This window comes from Dendrobates tinctorius, unplaced genomic scaffold (genome assembly GCF_039654945.1).
Source record: "Dendrobates tinctorius isolate UK_male_01 unplaced genomic scaffold, ASM3965494v1 ptg000073l, whole genome shotgun sequence".
Lineage (NCBI taxonomy): Eukaryota > Metazoa > Chordata > Amphibia > Anura > Dendrobatidae > Dendrobates > Dendrobates tinctorius.
In genome coordinates this window covers 13,409,911-13,433,739 of record NW_027361741.1, presented here as the reverse complement: position 1 = coordinate 13,433,739, position 23,829 = coordinate 13,409,911, and the positions used below count along the sequence as shown (strand labels likewise).

Sequence of the window (23,829 nt, the reverse complement as noted above, 5' to 3'; positions counted from 1 at the left end):
GACAGAGAGATGAGAGATTTGAATAAAGAATAAAGGATTGGAAATGTAGGTGATGAACCAGGCACCACGGTTGTCACTCAGAGTTAAAAGAAAGTAGAAAATGTGCACTAAAGATGGAAAGAAATGTGTTGATGAAGAATACTGAAGTGATATTGAGTAACAGACAATAGCACTTTGAATTACGCATTGTATTTAAAAAAAATTGCACTTTTGACTTAAGATTTTAGATTAATTAAGAACTGTTTGCAACGTTCAAGAATGAGTGCCTCCCACATTGGGAAGTTTAGTATAAGACATGTTCATTCAGCATTACAAAAATTTTGTATGTTCCTGTGTTGTCAACTTTGTTTGCCTTGCAGCCCGCGGACGTGCTGTGTTTAACGGGGGGTATGTGGCGCCCCTGAGGCTCAGTCGCCACAGAGGTACTGCACCTCCTCCTGAGGTGTGGTGCCCCATCATCCAGGTAAGTTGGAGGCTCCTGACCACACTCCGACACTCACACCGCACACAACAGAGTAGTTCAGCAAAGCCACAGTGCGGCTCCCTGCTTGGAGTGTAGCAAAGCACCTTTGGTGGCTCCCTGCTTAGAACACGCCCATGGCCACGGACCGGGTCACCGCTGCTGTGACACATCCCGCCGACACCGGCCCGGTACTGAGCACCCCACGGCCCTGGGAGGGCGACCCACCTTGCTGTCAAGGTGTTTATCTTTCTCTTTACTTGCTTTCTTGTCTGACACCATTAGAAGGTTGTCCAGGCTATATATAAGTATGACATATGCATTAAATTTGGATAAAATACTTGTGTAATAACTGTGCACAATACTGTGTGTACAGTAATTTGGCACGCATTTCGTTATTTTTATGCATATGTTCCAATTCTGAACTGTAAAAACTTGAACGCTTATTGGATGAAGCAGATCAGGAGATGTGTATTTGTGTAATGGAGGAGGGTGAGGCCTAAAGATATTAACATCCTTTATCAAGGTGTGCAGATTTATTAGAAGACTTGTTTTCCAATAAAAGAGATTTAACTGACTCTGAAAAGCCAAAAATTGTTACAAGTCTTACAGAGGGATGCACCAATCTGGAAATTGCTAAGATATTGGCAGGGCTGTATTTGGTGTTCATGCTGCTGTCACGTGGGGCTTAGTCCCACTAAGGCTGTAATACCCGGGGGCCCTGTGATGTCCCTATAACTAGGGGAAACCCTGTCTGACCCTCAACCCAGGGTTTTTGCTGATGGTGCAAATGCCTGAGCCTCCACCCTTTCCTTGTCTCCTGCTCAGCCCTGCACTTAACCCTCCACCATCCACCCAGTGAGGAGACACACCACCAAAGCCCCCACACAAATAATGACAGACAGGGAGAACTTAAACTGCACCGCGCCGCATACACACAGGACTATACAGTAATGTGAACAGGGCACAACTAAACACAAATATGGGAAGGAGAAAGGATAACAACGGATCATACGACACCAGATACGAATCTCTCTCTCTGCAACACCTCCACTCCAGACCGGAACCACTTGGTATGAAACACAAGCTATAATCGGCGACGCCCATAGGCCAGCATGACTATTTAAAGACCGTGGGCGTGACTAACCATCCAACCTGGTCTCCAGCAGGATTAACCCCCGAGAGCCTGAAGATCAGGCCGGCGCCACTGAGGCTATAGTGGCTGGAGGTGGAACTACCTCTGCCTGCCGGACACTGTGGTGTGAACAGCGTCCGACATGACAGCTGCCCTAGGCACTCTAAGGTTATGTGACCACAATCTGGAATGAGCAGCACTTTGATTTTAGCTGCGTCCAAAATGCTGCGTTCTATTGAAAGCAAGTAAATCTGCATGTATTCACTGATCCAATGTGAATTCACCATGTTCAATTCTATTGTAATTTCTGTAAATGCAGCATTTCACCATGCTTGTATGACATGATTGACACACATAGTAAAAATATATACACTGCACGGATTCTACGCCCAAATGTATGCCAAAAGGAATGTATGGGGTCTATAGATGCAATCAATAATTATAGTGCATTTCCTTATATACACCAGACATATACCACATGCTGTAAACAGTCCAGCCTGTTCTCGCGCGATCAGCGATAAGCAGCGGGGGAGCGGGTTGTAGGTAAGTATCAGACACAGCGATATCGCTAGCAATATCGCTATAACGTCACAAGTTATAGCGATATTGCTAGCGATATCGCTTAGTGTGACATGCCCTTAAGAGATAGGCCCCCATCAGAGATGTCTGACAGTGGCTTTCTCCTAGAGATCACAGAAGAACTCGGTGTATAGGAGGCTCGCGCAAGATGTCTTGCTGTTGATAGATCATCTTTTATCACTTTACTAGATGGAGGCCCGATGCTATCGCATCGGGAGGGCGGTAATGTCGCGATGGGGGCAGGCTTTGCAGCGTTGAGAATCTCTCCCCCCATGTGCTCATCCACCTATCCACTCTTTCTTTCCCCATGTGCTGACTTCTCATGTCTGTGCTCTCTTCTTTGACCTGTCTTCCCCTTTTGCTATCCCCATTGTCTGCTGTCTCTCTCTTTCCTGTGCTGTGTTCTCCCCTCATGTGCTGTCCCATTTGAGCTGTCTCTCCTGTGTTCCGTCTCTCTCACCCCTGTGTCTGACCGTGTACAGAACATACTACAGCTCCTGAGCAGGGGAGGAAGCAAAGACAATACTGACACTACAGCAGATCAGAGGATACATTTTGTGAGGCAAAATATTGTTTAAAAACAGTCATTGAATTAATTTACCTCACAAAATGAATCCTCTGTGATCCCCAGCTGTAATGTCATTATTGTATTTTGCTTCCTCCCCTGCCCAGAAGATGTGGTATGCTCTGTACATGGTAAGACACAATTTTTAAAATGAAATTTCGTTCATGGGAAAACCCCTTTAATGTGACCGGCTTCCTCTGCCTGTAGGCACATCGCTCATCTGCTGCCGGGATCAGCCAAATGATTCACTGCGCCTATGAGGAATTTGCGCAGGCTCAGTGCAATGGTGTTCCGCTGGTGGTATCATGCAAGAGGCTTCATTAGTGTGAGTGTGAGTATGTGAGTGTGAGTATGTGAGTGTGAGGGTGTGAGGGTATGAGTGTGAGAAAGAGTGTGAGTGTGAGTGCGTGAGTGTGTGAATGTAAGAAAGAGTGTGAGTGTGTGAGTATATGAGTGTGAGTGTCTGAGTGTGTGTGTGAGTGTGTGTGTGAGTGCAACTGTGAGTGTGACTGTGAGGTAACATGTAATGGAAGTAATGTACCGCAATGTGTAGCCATAAAGTTCCTGCCTCTGTATTGTGCAGAAGAAATATTCTTAGTGTTGTGCCTTCTATCTGATGTACACTCACTGGCCACTTTATTAGGTACACCTGTCCAACTGTGTGTTAAGACTTAATTTCTAATCAGCCAATCACATGGCGGCAACTCAGTGCATTTAGGCATGTAGACATGGTCAAGACAATCTCCTGCAGTTCAAACCGAGCATCAGTATGGGGAAGAAAGGTGATTTGAGTGCCTTTGAACGTGGCATGATTGTTGGTGCCAGAAGGGCTGGTCTGAGAATTTCAGAAACTGCTGATCTACTGGGATTTTCACGCACAACCATCTCTAGGGTTTACAGAGAATGGTCCGAAAAAGAAAAAAAATCCAGTGAGCGGCAGTTCTGTGGCCGGAAATGCCATGTTGATGCCAGAGGTCAGAGGAGAATGGGCAGACTGGTTCGAGCTGATAGAAAGGCAACAGTGACTCAAATTGCCACCCGTTACAACCAAGGTAGGCAGAAGAGCATCTCTGAACGCACAGTGCGTCGAACTTTGAGGCAGATGGGCTACAGCAGCAGAAGACCACACTGGGTACCACTCCTCTCAGCTAAGAACAGGAAACTGAGGCTACAATTTGCACAAGCTCATCGAAATTGGACAGTAGAAGATTGGAAAAACGTTGCCTGGTCTGATGAGTCTCGATTTCTGCTGCGACATTCGGATGGTAGGGTCAGAATTTGGCGTAAACAACATGAAAGCATGGATCCATCCTGCCTTGTATCAACGGTTCAGGCTGGTGGTGGTGGTGTCATGGTGTGGGGAATTTTTTCTGGGCACTCTTTGGGCCCCTTGGTACCAATTGAGCATCGTTGCAACGCCACAGCCTACCTGAGTATTGTTGCTGACCATGTCCATCCCTTTATGACCACAATGTACCCAACATCTGATGGCTACTTTCAGCAGGATAATGCGCCATGTCATAAAGCTCGAATCATCTCAGATTGGTTTCTTGAACATGACAATGAGTTTACTGTACTCAAATGGCCTCCTCAGTCACCAGATCTCAATCCAATAGAGCATCTTTGGGATGTGGTGGAACGGGAGATTCGCATCAGGGATGTGCAGCCGACAAATCTGCGCCAACTGTGTGATGCCATCATGTCAATATGGTCCAAAATCTCTGAGGAATGCTTCCAGCACCTTGTTGAATCTCTGCCATGAAGAATTGAGGCAGTTCTGAAGGCAAAAGGGGGTCCAACCCCTTACTAGCATGGTGTACCTAATAAAGTGGCCAGTGAGTGTATATACTTCTCAACAGGTTGTCCCGTAAAGAAAAGTTTATTTTTCTACTCTGGTCTCCCTCATTCATCTCTATTCCATCTGATCTTGGCCTTCCATGTCAAGCTGCAGCATACAGTCTGCAGATGAGTATCACCAAGGTAACAGCAGCAGACACACTAAGCTAGGTTCCCCATTTTCCTGCTGTGTAGCAGAGCACGTATGATGCACACCTCAGCCATGTCTGCCATTTAATCAAACATTCTAATTATGATGCTCAGTGCAATATTAGTGTGGCCAAGAGGCTCAGTGCACCGTTCCACCCACAGGTTTCACTTCCAACAATGGTGATTCACACAAATGTCTTGCCTAAATTGAGCATAGTCTGATGGAAAATCTTAGGCAAGCCATTTCTGTGAGTCACCCATGAGGCCTGCAGGGACATGAAAAACCAGTGGGCAGATCAGTGCCTTTTAGCCACACCTAGAGTGTGCAGGGTGTCAGCCCTTGCTAGGAACTGAATGACACTGTGACTTTAAGAGACAATGCTCTCCTCTGATTTCTGTGCACTTGGACTAGTCCTTTCTCCCTTGCAGTTTGCTGTGTGTTGGTTTTGGACAAGAATCAGGAAGTGTGTTGGGTCAGGAAGTAGAGAGGGAGCCTCATGTCTGTGAAAGACAGGCAGGACTATAACTGTGTCCTAACAATGAAAGACTGGCAAATGAATTAATGGCTTCAAGGGAGAACATAGTCCCTGGTTACCGCAGGATCGATCACCAGAACCTTGTCGGAAGGAAAAAGGAAAAAGTCGCATCACACAGCCAGAGTAGTTCTCCTGGAGCACCTGTAACCTGAGAGGAAATGCTGTGGTATCAGTAATCTCTCAACATTGAAAGTGGCAACAAGACTTGCCCAGATCCTGAAGATAGATCAGTTCAGCTGAAGGAAGAGCTCGACAAAACAAGCTTAGGACCAAGCAGCAGCTACCAAACTTTCTTCTAAGCTACAGAACGAGTTTACACCGGTGTTCAATTGTTTTAGCATGTAGAGCAGGGTTCTTTAGCTAGGGCGCTGTTGCAGTGCAGCCTGATTATGGGAAGCCAGATAGGAAGTTAGAAGACAGTAGTTCGCAGAAATTGTTTATACGCCTTTTATTGAGCATTTCATTGCTATAGCTGGAGCGCAGCCTATGTGACATACTCTAGCTAATTCTCTTGATATCTGTTATTGCTGTTATCATTACAATAACAATAGTTTTATTTTCCAGCATATAATCCTCTGTCTTTCAATAAAGCCAGTGTTTGTTTCTGCCTCCTCATCTACTGTACCATATTTGAGCCCTGCTCGGCAGTGTCAATCAGGCACCACTACAAGTGCACCAATGATAACATATTTCATTATACTTCTTTTTCTAAAAGAGGCAACGATTAGAACAATAGAAGTGTGATTGTTATAGGGGCTATATGCTCTACAAGGCTATGTATTTAGTTTATACTGTCAGTTTGTGATGAACGACACCCTTTAAGATATAAATCCCAAATTAATAGTTTAACCATGTGATTTTATCAATTACGGAATTCTAATGTTTACATAGATTAGTGAATTTCACATGGCATTATTTCAATCATAAAGCTAATATATCTAGATCTCAGTGTGTTGCAATAATTGCTGATGTTCAGGTCACCTTTCTTATATGAAGCACAAATGTTAATATGTTAAAACGTCAATATCATTTTCTGCTTCATTTTTCCTATGATGATTTATTGATTTTGCAGTGTCACACTTGAGCTGCTCTTTCTGATTACAATTTTGCAGGCCATTTAAAAGGTTTCTTATTTCCTATGAACTTTAATTCACAAAACAATATAATAGATATACAGATACTGTATTTGTCATTCAATCTTTACTATACCTAGAGATACCTTTCCCAACCAAACTAAGCCACCTTAATGGGGTGGTCCGAAACATACACTGGAATTCTTAAATGAAGCATCATTAAAGAGGAAGTAGAAAAAAAATAAATAACGCATTTGGGTAGTGTAGTGAGGGAAGAATAGGGAATTTTTAATTAAAGTATATAAGAAAAAAAGATTAAATTATGACATCACATAGGCATTTAAGATAAAAATTAATTTGTGTTTGGGACCACCAGTATAACAAACAGACCAGAAAGGGCAACAGAATCACACAGCCAAGAAGGAGGAGGCATTTATTGTATCTTTCTCTGTGGTAGAATCAGGACTAGGGGCCTCCACACAGGAATGTTCTGCCAACAGCTATCTCCACCAATTACTAAATACACAGGAATGCTTAGCTCAGCCGACTACTCTTGTTTTCTCTATGACAGAAACTCTGCCAGACTAGTCTGGCAGCAGCTTATCTTCATGGAGAAAAAAAGAATTGCCCTTTGGAATTCCCATATGACGGATCCTTCCCCCCCCCCAATATCACAGGGTAACATTACCCACCATTTAAGCGTAACTGTCATTTGAACACAACTTACAGCAGAATATATGTGTCTACTTCTCGATCTACACTTCTACATAGAACTTTGTGAGCACCAACTGCTATTTCCTAATTCAGTAATAGGAAAATCCTTATTCATTATATACAGATTTTAGCACTGAATACATGGTTTGCAGAGTCAAAGATCAAACCAAAAGACACAGAAGCAGATCTCTTTTTAAAAGTATAACAAAGTTGCTTAGTTTCATGTACTATTAATTTATTAAATAAAAATTAAAATAATGAATAATCTTTGACCTTTTACCAACATATGATGTACAATTGCATCATATGTCAGCTTCTTGTTTTTTAGACCTTATCTTTCCTGGCAGATGATGGCTATAATATTCAGCCATCATCTCCCTCTAACATCTGCACATGGAGTAGTGCTCTGCAGACAACAGTTAATATGTTAAATGTCACTGTCAATCTCTAACAGCAGCATTAACAGCATGGCCCAGGGTGCATTGTTCTAACCGCCTATCAGCGCTCCCTCGATGCAATTGTGGGGTGCCGATGGTTTTGAATGACAATCTGAGATCTGCTGAAAGACTCTGTTCCTATAACAATGGTACCCCTGTGAATGCCAGCTTCTGGGTCATGTTCATAGGATAGCATCATTTTCCCGGTTGACAGTAATACTGTGATATTGCTGTATATTAAACAAGCCTTTGGAAGATCATAGGATCAAGTCCATTAACCCCTTAACCCCCAAGGGTGATTTTCACGTTAATGACCGGGCCAATTTTTAGAATTCTGACCACTGTCCCTTTATGAGGTAATATGACCCGGAATCCACCATTGTCAGATGGGTCAGTGTAGGAGAGGCTAAGCACAGCGCCTGCTTTTCAAATTCCTGCTTTTGGTTAGCTTTGACCTATACACCCCTTCTCATAATTGCAGGACTAAACTCTAATTACGGTTGCTGCTACGCCATCTTCACCTTCAGGCACATATAGCCCTGTATCTATACTTACTCATTCCTACAGCAGTTGGGCTGATGAAGGTCCAACTGGGACCGAAACGTCCTCTGTTTTTGTGACTGCCTAAATAAAAAATCTGGATTTCCTTATCATAAGTTGAGTGCCAAGTTTCTTACTTCTATCTTACTGGCTTGGGAACCTACTTGAGCACCTTCACAGTAGTGCTACGGTTTATTCTCTTATCACGGATACCCCATATGTGGGCGTAAACCACTGTTTGGGTGCATGGCAGAGCTCGGAAGGGAAGGAGCACCGTTCGAATTTTCAACACAGAATTGGCTGGAATTGAGATCAGATGCCATGTCGTGTTTGGAGAGTCAGGTGACCTGAACTGCCAGTGAACTGCTCAGTTCATCAAACACTGCCAAAGAAGGAAAACGAAAGAGGAGGCGGGAGATGGGGCAGGTGAAGCTAAAGCTGTTCAATGCGCAGGTGCAAGATTCCCAGCCCCGCAGTGTGAATACTTCATAACACACTGCGGGGCAGGATCAGGGGACTCCAAAACATGCAGGCTTCATAGCCTGATGTCAGTTCCTGGGCAGCGTGCACTGCACATGCCCGAGAACTGTTGGAACAATGCAGGTGCCCTCCGACATCCAACACAGGAGTAGGCGGTGCCGAGACGCTACAGGGGGATTGATGGACAGCTGGGAGGTGGCTTAAACAGAGGGACACGCCATACCTCTTTGTCTGATTCCAGGTATGAGGACCTAGTTATAAAAGTCAAGAAACAAAAGAGCCACCTTCACAGAATGCAACCTTAGTGCTGTTGAAGGTGGCTCTTTTAGTTAAAAATGCACTGGGGGGTGACAGGTTCCCTTTAAATGGAAGCAGCGTGCACAGGCTCAGTGACATCATCACTAGTTACTGAGCATGCGCCGGCTGCTTCACCTTCATTCCCCAGTAGTTTACAGTCAGAGCGGTCGCATTAGTAGTGCTCCGGCTGTAAACTGATTAACCCAGGAGATGGATGTACGCTGTAGGATTTGACTGAGCTGCGGACAGGTATGGATATTGTTGGTTTATTATATTAGAATTTTTTACAGGAGAACAATGGAGTGGATGGATATGGAATTAGGAGTATAATAAAGTGTTAAACACTGTGTGTAGTGTATTCTTTCAATAAAATACTTTGTTCTTATTGTGTGTGTTTATTTAACCCTTGAATAACTCTACCATTAGTAATGGATAGGTGTCTTATTGACACCTCTCCAATACTAATCAAGGCTTAATGTTACCTTACAATAGAAAGGTGACATTAACCCTTTATGACCCCACTTGCCACCACTACAGGGCTAGTGGGAAGAACCCGACAAAGCTCCAGAATAGGGGCATCTAATAGAATCACCTTTTCTGGGCAGCTGGGGCTGCTGTTTTTAGGCTGGGGGGGCCAAGATCAATGGCCCCTTATCAGCCTGAGAATAGCAGCCCCCAGCTGTGAGCTTTGCCAGGTTGGTTCACAAACAGAGGGGGACCCCACGTCGAGTTTTCATTCATCCTTTCTCTCTTGTTCACTGTTGCCGGCAGAGCAGGAGAGAAGAATGACAGCGGCGTTCAGCACCAGCCGCCGGGGAACAGCGCTTACTGTAGCGCTTCTTCCCCGGCAGCCATCCGTGTGGTCCTGATGTGGCACACGTGTGGCACACGGTTTCCATACGGATCAACCACGTATCCACACGGACACGGATAGCTCCGGTACCGTTTTTTCCAGTGCCGGAATTATCTGATCTGGACGCTTGAGACTGCCAAAACATCGTATCTACCCCAAAATGGTATCACTAAAAACACAAAAAATACACACAAAAAATAAGCCCTTACCCAGGCCCAGATCAGAAAAATTGGAGATGCTACAGGTCTTGGAAAATGGCGCTTTTTTTTTTTTTTACAAACTTTGGATTTTTTTTTTGCCAAAACCTTCACATGTTTTGTATCTATGATCTTGTAATGATCTGGAGAATCATAATAGCAGGCCAGTTTTAGTGCTTAGGGAAGGTGGTAAAAAAAATAAAAAATTGTGCATTCACACTCTTTGGCAATTTCACAACACTTGGATTTTTTTTGCCGGTTTTTAGTGTATGGTAAAGACAATGATGTTGTTTAAAAGTACAACTCGTCCTGCAAAATACAAGCCCTCACATGGCCATATTAATGGAAAATTTAAAAAGTTATAGCTCTGGGGAAGAAGGGGATAAAAAAACAAAACCGCAAAAATGGAAAATCTCAAGGTCATGAAGGAATTAAGAATGCTCCAACCCAGACTCCCCCCTCACTGCCCCCTATAGGCCTAGATAACAAAAGCTGCAATTTAGACAACAAACTAATAGAAGGAATTGTGTAAAGTAATGGCATTTAGTTCAGTGTAAGCCAGAATTAAACCAATAAGCCACTTCTCTTATAAGTAAAAATGACAATGTATTTAAGAGTTATTCAATAATATGAGTTATATTATATTTGTGTTTTCAATAGTATTATATTTGCTCATGAGCAAAGAAGGTTTAACTCTCAGAAGACGTATATAAACATCTCCACTTTATAACGTGTACAAATTATGTAGTCATGTTGTACGGTGTAAGATTAACTTCCCATACCACATTAGGCAGGTAAAAATATCACACAGCATAGTCCTAGCCTTTTAAGTTTATTCATTCACTATGGTCTCTCTGTGACTTTTACAACCTATAGGTCAGATTCACATGGTGCAGCTTTAATGTAGTCTTTTAGGTCGATTTTCATGCCAAAATTCAGGAGTGCATTCTAAAGGAATAACATATATAAAGGATATAGTTACACTGCTCTTATTTTTTATTAAAAAAATAAAATGTGAATTTGGCTGAAAATTAATGCTTAAAATTAGCAAAAAAAGGAAAAAAGTACAATAGACAAGACAGTCAGAAAGACAGAACAAGAGGCAAATAGTTAGACAGACTCACAGTCAGAGAGACAGACTAAGAGGCAGATAGGTAGACAGATAGATAGATAGATAGATAGATAGATAGATAGATAGATAGATAGATAGATAGATAGATAGATAGATAGATAGGTGCTTGACAAAGACCGTGCTGTGAGGTCCAAACTTTGCACCACTTGGTGCTGGATTAAAGTCCACAATTTTTCCTTGAACTGGAGTGCTGCCTGTTTTTTTCCATTTATATTTCTGCGTTGGACAACCGCATTACTCAGGAAGTTTTGCACCCAAAATCTGCTCAAGTTTGTGCTGCTATCTGTTTTTTCTATTTAGATGCAGTAGATAGATAGATAGATAGATGGATGGATAGGGTATTTTCTACATTACTGATAGGACAAATGCTCTAAAACAGTGTCATGTCTCCCATACTACCAAATAAAACCCAGGGCAATTTGTGCTTCCAAATGCAAATCTCCCTACTTCTCAGCCAGCCTATGGCCGGGATCACATTTGCAACTGCATTGCGAGAAACTCGTGCGAGTCTCTTGCATCAATACCCGGCACTGCCGCCGGCACTCAGGACCGGAGCACTCAGCCGCACACTCCGATCCTGAGTGCCGGCAGCAGTGCTGGGTATTGAGGCGAGATACTTGCGCAAGTTTCTCGCAATGCAGCTGCAAATGTGATCCCGGCCAAAACTGAAGTTACGGATAACATGTGACTTTGATGTAGTAAGGATAGCCCACTTAACAATCTATGTGGTCCATGTCTCTAGAAGCACAAGATGGACATGATTTATGGGCACTAAACAAGCATAATTGCAATTCTCCAGAAAAAAATCATTTTGCAGCATGAAAACACCTATGGGGCCAAAATAGTCACCGTAGCAATAGATGGAGTCATTGAGAGATGCAATTTCTAAAATGGGGTCACTTTGGGGATATCTTCTGCAGTTCCTACAATTAGGGACACTGCAAATAGACCCACAAACTACTCTAGCAAAATGTGCTCTCCAAAAACAAAAATAGTGCTACTACCTACAAAGCCCTGCCTTGTGGCCAAACAGTAGTTTTTGATGACACATGGAGTATCACGCTGTTTAGAAGAAATTGTGTAATAAATTGTGAGATCCATTTTAACCTAATAACTTTGTGTAAATGAAATATTTGCAGCTGAAAAAAAACGTCATTTTTTTCCGATAAAATATTCTACAGTATTTGCACGTCCCATTCTTATAAAATTCTGCGTGGCATTTGTTGTTATACACACTACACCATAGATGAATTCTTCATTTTATGAGCAGTACATTTTCCAAAATGGTGTTACTTGTGTTTTTTTCTGCTAGTCTGGCACATTTAGAGCTCAGCTAATGGCACCTACAATCTATTCAAACAAAATCTGCATTCCAAAAGGTGGAGAGGTTCCACATTTAATAAAAATTACATAGTAAATTGTAGTGTTAATTTTTTTCTATTACTCTTAAATGAATGGAAATTTTGAGGCTACAGTAACATTTTTGCAGAAAAACTTAATTTTTTATTTTCAATGCCCAATTTTATAAAACCCTGTGATGTGGTTTATGGGTTAAAATGCTCATAATACCCCTATATGAATTCATTGTATGGTTTAGTACCCAAAATGAGGTCAGTTATCAATTTGACAACTGGCTCAAAGAATGGTCGAATCCAACTCCAAGGGGGGGGGGAAATGGTGCTCTTGAGAGACTCTGTGAACCACCACATTAGGCAGCTCAACAGTGCCCCCCTGCTGGCCATGCCCAGGGCACACACCCTACCTTCCCCTCAGATACACCCCTAGATAGACAGAGAGACAGATAGATACACCAATTTTTCTATCGCTCATCCAGAATATTCAATTCCCATGCTTTATATTGTGCAGGTCCTGTAACCCATTAGGGCATGGACTCTAGAAAAACCCTAAGGCAGTGTGCCCACGTTGCGTTTTTTAAGCGTTTCTGATGCATTTTTCGGGGTCAAACCACATCAAAAGTGCTTAAAAGAAGCATCCCATTCATTTTAATGTATTTTGGCCTTTTTGTGCCAATGGATGCGTTTTTACCGCTAAGGAAACGCTTAGCGGTAAAAACGCAGCATGTTCATTAATTTCTGCTTAGGTCCGCATTTTTGGCTATTTCCTATAGTCCAAAAGACGCGCGGAAAAAACGCATCAAAAACAGGCAAAAACCGCGTGAAAAAAACGCACGTTTTCTGGGAAGGAGACCCGTTTCCTAAGCGTTTAAAAATGCTACTGTGGGCACATAGCCTAAAAGTGTCCTATGGTATCTGTAACCAAGACACTTGTGACAGATTCTTTAAGACCTTTAAGTTATGACGTGTGTCATTTGTATGATACAAGTTATTCTATAGTATCAGACCTCAAGTGCTAGGCTTTACTCTTCAAACAGATCATTAAGGCTAGTTTCACACCAGCATTTCCTGGAGCTGCAGAGGCATGCACACGGCCGCCATGAAGCTCCGCCCATGGACACACCTCCTCCAGTCAGCTCCGCCTATGGGCACATGACGCTGCATGCGACCTGCCTACCCTATCTTTAGCATTGGGTTCGCAGTCCGTGCACAGGTATGTGTTTGCCGGTGCATGCGTCCTTTTGACGGTGCGCCGACCTGCGCCAAACGCACCGTGTTGCATTTTGGTGAGCTTGGCGCACCGTCAAGAGGACACATGCGCCGGTAAACGCATACCTGCACATGGCCTGCGAACCAAATGCTAAAGATAGGGTACGCAGGTCGCATGCAGCGTCGTGCACCCATATGCGGAGCTGACCGGAGGAGGTGCTGCCGTGGGCGGAGCTTCACGGTGGCCGTGCTCATCCCTCCGCAGCTCCACGAAACGCTAGTGTGAAACTAGCCTAAGCCTCACGTACTCAGATTAATTGGCCCCCTTAAACCGGGTGTAAATCAATGACACACTGTTCTCAATTCTTGCTAAAGGCCCCATCACACACAGCGATCTTGCTAGCGAGATCGCTGATTTTGTGACGCCACTGCGCTCTCACCAGCCAGATCGCTGTGTGTGACGGGGATCAGCGACCGGGCCTCCTGCCTGATATCGCTGATCGTGCTCGATCGACCTGGGCCATTTTTTGATCGCTGGTTTCCCGCTAGCAAGTGCAAAACAAGAGTAGGGGCACCACAATCAATAGATAACGAAGTGGGATCCAACCCCAGCCCATACAACAAGACTGTATGAACAAAACAAAGGAGCAGGGATGGGCTATGCACAGGGGGATCACCACAAACAATTGGTTAGCATTTTAGAATGACAGCTTTTATTGAACATGTATAAACCACACACAGATTAAAAACATTAAAAAGTCACACATGTGACTTGACAATCGCATATACTGGCTCACAATAGAACCTACACCCTGAAAATACACTCCACAGGAGACCCGCCTATATAAACAGCATACCAACTGGTGGCTAAGTGTAGGAAATGAAAAAGGGGATATGAATATACATGGGCATGAAATAACACCCACCAACCATGAAACATATGAAAAGATGAAAACCAATGGTGTTCAATGGTGTTATATCCCCTAAATGAGATCATAAATATCACACCTAATCACCATCGCCCACAGTGCCCGTCATGAGAGTCATGGATGCACATGATCATACACCAATCAATGTATACTCAAGCCCAAAAAATGAAAAAGACAAGAACTCATGACCACTGATGGACAGGATCAATAGCCAGTCAGTATTGGTATAAATGGCATCAAGGCATGGGGCCCATGTGGAGCGAGATCAGGGAGGACAGATGCCCGACGCGTGTCGCCACCCGCAGTGGCTTTGTCGCCCCTGCTTCTGTAGAAGATAACGCGATTGACACTTGTTTTATGCTGGACCAAGAAATTGAATTCTCTCCTAACTTGGACAAGTAACCACTTGTTGATTTCCAATCACTTGAATCTCCAGCCCAATCTGCATTCACATAACTTCTGAGAGGGAGATCTCATCTCCTGATGCAGATATCTTAAGATTTAGCCTTAGAGTTTCATTAAGATATTGAAGAATTCTCTTAATTGCACTCCAGTCTCTTTGGCGTGGCTTGCTTTCACGTTGGCAGAGAATTCCAACTGTGGCTGTGATATCCGGATGATTTGAGGTTGCTATGTAGAGAAGTGCCCCCACTGCTTGTCTGTAACTCTCATTGCTGGGAAGCAGATCTTAAGGGGTTTTACACATAGCGATATCGCTAGCGATATCGCTATAACGTCACCGATTTTGTGACATTATAGCGATATCACTAGCGATATCGCTATGTGTGATACTTACCTCCGACCGGCTCCCCCGCTGGTTATCGCTGATCACGCGAGAATGTCCGGCTCCATTTCTCGTCGTCAGCTTTCTGCTGGGCTTCCTGCTGTGACGACGAGCGACGCGTGGAGGCGGGCGAGAGGACATCTTCATCAATGTGTGTGAAAGGTGAGTATCGTGCGCTGCGTCGCTGCTGCGTCGCTGCTGCATCGCTGCTGCATCGCTGTGAGATCTTTCTGTGTGAAAGCTCACTAGCGATCATTTAGCGATACACCAGCGATCCTGACCGAGTCGGATCGCTGGTCGGATCACTGGTGCATCACTAAATGTAAAAGGGCCTTTATTCTTCTTCCAACTTTAAGTAGGATGGATCCATTGGTGTTGATGCACCTTTGGCTTCTGACATTCCAAACAGCAATTTGTCTCTTCAGAGAGGAAGAGGACTAGAACTCTAGTGCCACCTATTGGAAGTAGCAATCCTAATAGTTATTGTCGACCCTTTAACGAGCCTTGTTACATGACTTAGGATAAAAGCTAAACCAGAATCTCAATTTGCAGACACTGTGTTTCGGGGTACTGCCCCTCGTCAGTGCAAAGTGTGAGATCTGGTTTGACTGTGCGAGAGGTGTCTGACCGAAATCCAAGAAGTATCATTTCTCCTTGCGGAGATTGACATGCTAAGCATGCCGAGATGAGGAGACTTAAAGCCTCAATGCTCCTCTGGATAAAAAGCAAATTGTCTCTTCAGAGAGGAAGAGAACTAGAACTCTAGTACCACCTATTCGAAGTAGGAATCCTAATAGTCAATGTCGACCCTTTAACGAGCCTTTTTACATGACTTAGGATAAAAACCTACTACCATAGGTGACACTAGAGTTCTATTCCTCTCCCTCTATGAAGAGACAATTTGCATATTTCCCAGAGGAGCATAGCGGCTTTAAGTCTCCTCGTCTCGGCATGCTTAGCATGTCAATCTCCACAAGGAGAATTTATACTGCTTGGATTTCGGTCAGATGCCTCTCACACAGCCAAACTAGATCTCACAGTTTGCACTGATGAGGGGCAGTACCCCAAAACACAGTGTCTGCAAATTGAGATTATGGTTTGGCTTTTATCCTAAGTCATTTAACAAGGCTTGTTAAAGGGTCGACATTAACTATTAGGATTGCTACTTCCAATAGGTGGCACTAGAGTTCTAGTCCTCTTCCTCTCTGAAGAAACAATTTGCATATTTCCCAGAGAAGCATTGATGCTTTAAGTCTTCTCATCTCAGCATGCTTAGCATGTCAATCTCCGCAAGGAAAAACAATACTTATTGACATTCCAAACTGAAATTTTAGAACTTTGGTTGAGAAGAAAACTCCCATCTTCCTATCTCTGGATTTGGATTCCCAAATAATATGTCACATTTCCAAGGTCCTTAGTCTCAAAGTGCTGGTTGAGAATTTCACCTAGCTTTACAATTTCCTTTTCATTGTGGGAGCTCAGTAAGCTCCCATGTCTAGAGTTGGTAAAGGGACTCCATCTCCACATTTGCAGCATTTATCCACTTCTGCTTCTCGTGGACAGGTAGTTTTTGCATCTCTTGCCATGACTGTGGCTCTGATTCAGGAAGTGTTCTGACCATATAAGAAAAGCGTCTAGCTGGGATACCTTTGTTTGGCCTTTCTGATCTCCTGACTGGAGGTTGACTTGGTTCTTCTGTGTCTTCCTTGGTGACTTCAGAGCTTATCCACACTCCAGTGTTTTCCTTTGCGGTGTCTGGCTTTGGTGATTGAGATTCTTGTTCTTGCTTCTTAGGTTGGATAACTGGTGTAACTTCATGGAATTTGAGCAATACAGAGTTTTCATCAATCACTACTAGGGATGAGCGAGCATACTTGTGAGGATTTGGCACTCGGCGAGTAATGCGGTACTCGCGATACTCGAATCCTCACGAGTATTTCACTACGTGCCTCGCAATATTCGCAACAGCCTGCACAGTCCCCGCACAGCCCTGCACAGTCCCGTACAGCCCTGCACAGTCCCTGCACAGTCCAACACGTCCCACCACAGTCCCACACAGCCCAGCACAGTCCCGCACAGTACCTGCACAGCCCTGCACAGTCCCCGCACAGCCCTGCACAGTCCCCGCACAGCCCAACACGGCCCACCAGTCCCACACAGCCCAGCACAGTCCCACACAGTACCTGCAAAGCCTTGCACAGTCCCCGCACAGCACGGCACAGTCTTTGCACAGGCCAGCACAGTCCCGCACAGGCCAGCACAGTCCCGCACAGCCCTGCACAGTCCCCACACAGGCCAGCACAGTCCTGCATAGACTGGCACAGCCCCCGCACAGGTCAGCACAATCCCGCACAGCCTGGCACAGTCTTCGCACAGTCCCCGCCCAGTCCATCAAAGTCCCCGCCCATTAATCGCATTTCCCTTAGACTTACATTGGACTCGGTACTCGTTATGAGTACCCAAGTATTAGGAGGTACTCGTAACGAGTACAGCGAGTCCGAATACTATAGTACTCGCTCATCCCTAATCACTACATCTCTGTTGATTGTTACTGTGTTGGTCTCTGGGTGCAGGATTTTGTATCCCTTTTGAGTTTCGCTATAGCCCAACAGGACTCCTTGCTTTGCATGTGATTCCCACTTGGAACGTTTTTCTTTGGGAACATACACAAACGTTTTGCTTGCAAATATACTGAGGTGCTTCGGGTTAGACTTCTCGCAGTTCTATAGCTCATATGGAGTTTTATTTGTGGCTTTACTTGGCACTCTGTTTTGAAGATAGCAAGCTGTGATTATGGCTTCTCCCCAATACATTGTTGGTAGATTTGCATCAAATAATATACTTCTTCCACTTTCGCAGAGAGTACGGTTGTTTCTCTGTGCAATGCCATTTTGCTCTGGGTTGTATGGAATGGTAGTCTGGAACATGATTCCATCCCTTTTCAAAATGGTTTACACCTTACCATTTGTATATTGAGTTCCATTACCTGCACGCAGGGCTTTTGGCATTCTTCCATACTGTATTTGTTAAACACTAAAGCAAGATATTCTTCAAGTTTCTGTGGAACTTTATCCTTACTGTGAAGCAGGTAGGCGACTGTATATCTGAAGTAGTCATCAATAAATGTGAGAAAATATTTCTTCTTGTTGGAGTTTGAACACTCATTGGGCCACATACAACTGTATGTATCAGATCCAGAGGCCGTGCAGATCTAGTGGTGCTTATTTTAGGAAATGATTTTCTGGACATGTTCCCTTTAAGACAGCTAGTGTACTTCATCATTTGACTATACTGGTTGATTTCAATACCATTTGCAAGTTGAGCTAGCTTCCTTACTGCTTCTGGGTCTCTGTGCCCAAGACGTCTGTGCCATACATGGATACTGTACTCATGTAGATCTTGTCTAGCACTATACACTCTTTCTTTGCATTTTAGCTGATAAACCTCATCTTGGATTTTTCCATTTTTCCTTCTGCAATAGTGTGACTCTTCTTTTAGATGATGCAGCTGTTACATACAAAAGTACCTACATTCTGACAGAAGATTGCTTTCAAGGCTGGGAACATAGGGAACATCCTTTATTGGGATATTTCTGCTTTGTGTTGAGGAAACTGGACAGTGGAGGTAGCAGTCTCCTACTCCTCCTGAAGTCATATAGTGACAATTAGCTAAGATGACCTTTTCTTACTTCCTTTCATTAAGGTCAGTGAAGAAATTCTTGTTATTTGTCATATGACTGCTTTCATCAGAATCTATACACCATATATGCTTTGCAGATGTGCTTGTATTGGCATTAAATGCAGCTTCTACACATGCAGAATCTTCCTTTACAGCTGTTTTAACCCTTTTTATGACTGTTCTGCTTTTTAAGCTGACTCATTCTTGCTTCCCAAATTCTGCAGTCTGCTTTAAGGTGGCCGGGCTTTTTACAGACACAACATTCACTAGTTTCTCTTAGATTGCTCTTATATTTTGGGAAATTTTGTGTCTTTAATGCTGTTTCTGCTCTGGATTCACTACTGCTGCTTACATGCTGCGCTTTTCTCTTGAATTCATCCACAAGTTTGCCTTCAACATACTCTAGTGTCAGCTCATCATCTGGCTGTGCATGTAGTGCAGTCATGAGCATGTCATAACTCTCTGGAAGACCACTTAATAGAAGTGCAGCAACATGAAAATCTTCAATTTTTTCTCCAACACCCCTTAGGTGCTCCACAATCTATAGGGTGTTTCTTATATAATCCTGCATATTCTATTCATCACTTAGCTTAGACTGATAAAGCTTTCTCATAAGATAAAGCTTATTGCTGAGATTTGATCTTTCATGTACTTTCTGTAACTCATCCCACATCTTCTTTGCAGTTGCACACTTCCATATATGCATCTGATTATCATCTACACTAACGAAGATCGTGCTTTGTGCTTTCTGATCCTTCTCTAGCCAATCTTCTGGTAATGGATGTGGTACTTGTCCCTGAGTATATTTCCACGTACCTTTTCTTATGAGCAGCATCTTCACCTTGAACTTCCAGGACAGATAGTTCTGGTTAGTGAGACTTGGCACTGAGAACTAGACAAGATCACTGCTAGTGGACATCTTCTCTGTTGCTCTGTGCTGCTTTTGTTTTGGGCTTCTGTTGCTATGTTACTCTGGGGTTCTGTGTCACTCTGGGCCCATAACCTGCGGATTATTCAGGATACTCTCCAAGCGTGTGACAACAAAGCTTCTTTATTCAGGAACAATCAGGAACAATATATGATAAGCTTATCAGATCGGGAATAAATCATTTGTGTGTATGGGCCCCGTCACACACAGCGAGATCGCTAGCGAGATCGCTGATTTTGTGACGCGTCAGCGATCTCTCCAGCGATATCGCTCTGTGTGAAATCCATCAGCGACCGGGCCCCCTGCCAGGTATCGCTGATCATGCAGGATCGTCCTGGGCCATTTTTTGATCATTGGTCTCCCGCTGGCCAGCGCACATTGCCGAGTGTGGCAGCGAGAGACCAGCAATCACCGACACTGGACGCTGGTATCCAACGTAAACATCGGATAACTAAGAGCCGCACGGCTCTTGGATACCTGCTGTTTACCCTAGATACCAGAGTGCCCTGGTATCCAGGGTAAACAGCAGGTATCCAAGAGCTGCGTGGCTTTTAGTTACCCGATGTTTATGTTGGATAGCAGCGTGCACTCTGGTCCTGATCGCTGGAGGGGCTGTCTATGTGACAGCACACCAGCGATCAACCTAACGATATCTCAGTGATCCCATCTATGTCGGATTGTTGGTGGGATCGCTAGGACATCGTTATGTGTAACGGGGCCTTATATGTGCAGCATCTACAGCAGGCTGCTTCTCTCATACACAGACACAGGAAAACAGGAAACACAGTCACATGCTCTCCCTGTGAGAGCCTCTGGGAGTTTTTTAGTTCTAACTTTATAAACAGCATACAAATCTAGCAACTAAGCACTCACAGACAGGAATGGAGCTGTTGCACCAAACATATTTTAGCAAAATGGCATTTGATATGTTGTATTTTGAGGCACTGTGTAGTAATGGGTCTGTGTTGGAGTGGACTGATAATGTGTAAAACTAGTGTTTTTAGGTGAATAGGACTTTTTCGTCCAGTGCTTGATTTAAATAATGAAAGAACTGTTACTCACCCACCCCAGATTTAACACTGCCAGTGTAGAAGACGGAAACCACTAAGCTTAGTGTTTGGCTGCAGCAGCAATGTGTGCTATAGTCATGATATCACTGCTGCAGTCAAAGCCCAGAACAAAGGTAGATAGCAAACTACAACCCTGAAAAGGGTACCAGCTCTTTTTTTTTTTTTAACCATGCGTCTCCCAATCTCCCAATAATGGTAAAAAACACTATTATACATTCCATATTTAACACCATTGCAGAAATGACTGGCTAAAGCACCAGATCTGTTTCCTACTGCGTACATTTAATCTACAATTAGACAAAGAACTCATAAGCCCATAGAGTAGAAATTAATTAATTCAGTTCATTCAATTCACAAAGAGGAGGTAAGGAACTCTCTGTGCATGTTACTATTGTTATTTTAATCCGAACATGATAATGATTCTGTAGTCCTGTGTACATTGTCATATTCTATAATGCATAGGCAATTATAACTACAGTGTATGGTAAGTGCTGGATTACTGCTGAAGATAACAATTTCCAACAATAGAGGGAAAGATAATTTGTCATATACAATTATAGTTTGATTAATTTCATTTTATTTTAAGTCATACATTGCAGTTTCTCCAGTCCCATTCAAATGCAAACATGCTATTTTCTCAGTCTGTGGAGTGCTCCTGGAGGGAGGGGAGTGTTGGGAAAATTTAGAAATTTCTTATTTACAATCCAAATTTTTATTACATTTTACTTTTCTATCAAATATAAATGTTCTCATAAGCTTCAGTCCGTGCTACATGCAGGATGTAGACTATTTCTTTTAGGGCTCGCCCACACAAGGGTATATCTTGGACAACTGCTATCCAATGTTTTATCAGATAGCACTCAGCCCAACGATATTCTATGGGGCACTGCAGATCTGTGTTTTTTTTTCATGCCGATTTATAGATCTGCTAAATGGATGACACTCACCCATAAAAGTCTAAGGGTGAGTGTGACACATCAGATTGCATTCAGATGTCACCGGAGTGCAGTCCAAAATCCAAGGACCAAGACAATGAAGGGAATGGAGAAATTAAGTTCTCCATCTACTCCTCATCTGAGCTCCAATTTTTTCATGCGAGAGAAACAAATAAAAAAAGCTTTGAACTTTTGACTCTCAGGCTGCATATCTCACCATCCTATTCTGCTTTGAACGTGAGTCTACCATCATTTTGTAGACAATAATCTCATAGACTATCTCATATATAAATTTGACTTGTAACTATTTTGCATATGACTGGTTATGGAGATTCTTGTCATGTCACTGCATTGTTACTGTTTTGTTCCTAGTGGTGGAAAAATCTTTTTTTTTATGATAACTACAAAATACAACCTGTTCTCACATTCCCTAATAGCTCAGTGTGATATTGGGTTGATTACTTAGCAAAAGGTTACTCTTTCAAATCAAGGAGCAGCCATGAAGGAGATTTCCTAAGAAAAAAGAGAATCCGCCTAAACAAGCTCATCAATAGTGGTCTCTCGGTCAAGAAAATTGCTATCATGTGATAGTTGGTAGAATATGAAATGAAGTCTGTCCATCCATTCAAAAGCCAGGAGATGGATGTCAAGGCAAAAAATTAGAGTTAAGAAGTCGGCTTATCAAAAGTCAGTCAGTTCTGGTGTGACAAACACGGCAGTGGAGGTGGCTCGCATGTTTCATAATAGTGAGATCACAGACTTCAATGCAAGCACTATGCACCAGTTCAGAATAATGGCCCAAAAAAAGGTGAAGAAGCCTTGACTTCAATATTGTCAAAAGAAGCGTTGGCTTGAGCTTGCAAAAAAGTACAAAAAATGGACAGTAGAAGATTGAAAACGGGTGATTTGGAGTGATGAGATAAAACTCAATAGACCAGGCTCTGATGGGTACAAATGGGTTTGGAAGAAACAAGGGAAAGGGGGCTAACGGATTGAGAAACTGAAGAAACTGTCAAGTTTGGTAGCTGATGCCTGATGATATGGGGTTGTTTCACAGCAAAAGATGTTTGATACTTTACCAGGATTGCTGGTGGTTTCAATGTGAGTATCCTAGAAGATTTGTTTTCTTCATACACTCAAGTACTATGGGTATGAAAAGGACAACATAGTGCTCCAGCAGGACAACAACCGGAAGCATACATCAAGATTGGCATAGAAATGGTTCAATGACAATGAAGTATAGGTACTGGAATGGCTCCCACAGTCCTAAGATCAAAACCCAATCGAATATTTGTGGGTAGAGTTGAAGAAAAAGTTATATACATAGCCAAGTGAGTCGACCAATATGTATCAACTTTGAGAACGTGTAGAAGAGACCTGGGATCAGATTTCGGTAGAGACATGCTTGAATTTGATCGAGAGCATGGCCAGAAAGATTCACACGGTGTTGAAAGTCAAACATAGATTTACAAAAATACTAACAAAGTAATAAAAATTTAGATTTGTAGGAGCAAAACAGTAACAATGCAGTGACATGACCAGAATCTGCATAACTAATCATATGCCAAATAGTTACAAGTCAAATTTATGTATGAGATAGTCAAGAAGATTGTCTAAGAAATGATGGTAGTCTCACATTAAAATCTAAAGTGGATGGTGAGATATGGAGCCTGAAAGTCAGAAGTTCAAAACATTGTGAGCCTTTTCCTTGTCAGTGTATTCACCAGCCGCTATCTTCTTCTGCTCCTGGCACAGCTTCTGACAGTTTACAGCAGTTTGTAACCTGCAGTATCGCTCTACTGTTTTCTGAAGTAATCTGAAAGTCACAACTCAATGTGAGTCTATGAGAGCCAGAAGGTGCCTGCATAATCACCATATTTGAATCAGTCTTGTAAATCTTAGGGATTTATGAGTAAGGACATAGATTTTGGCGTAAAATAAAAAAAAGATTCAGTTT

General features: G+C 43.1%; 1 protein-coding gene across 1 annotated transcript in view; it reads right to left on the bottom strand.

Moving 5' to 3' along the window:
• The window catches only part of MYO18B (myosin XVIIIB), a 972,020-nt gene that overhangs the window by 796,947 nt on the left and 151,244 nt on the right, over window positions 1-23,829 (bottom strand). The gene's annotated exons all lie outside the window — the stretch shown is intronic.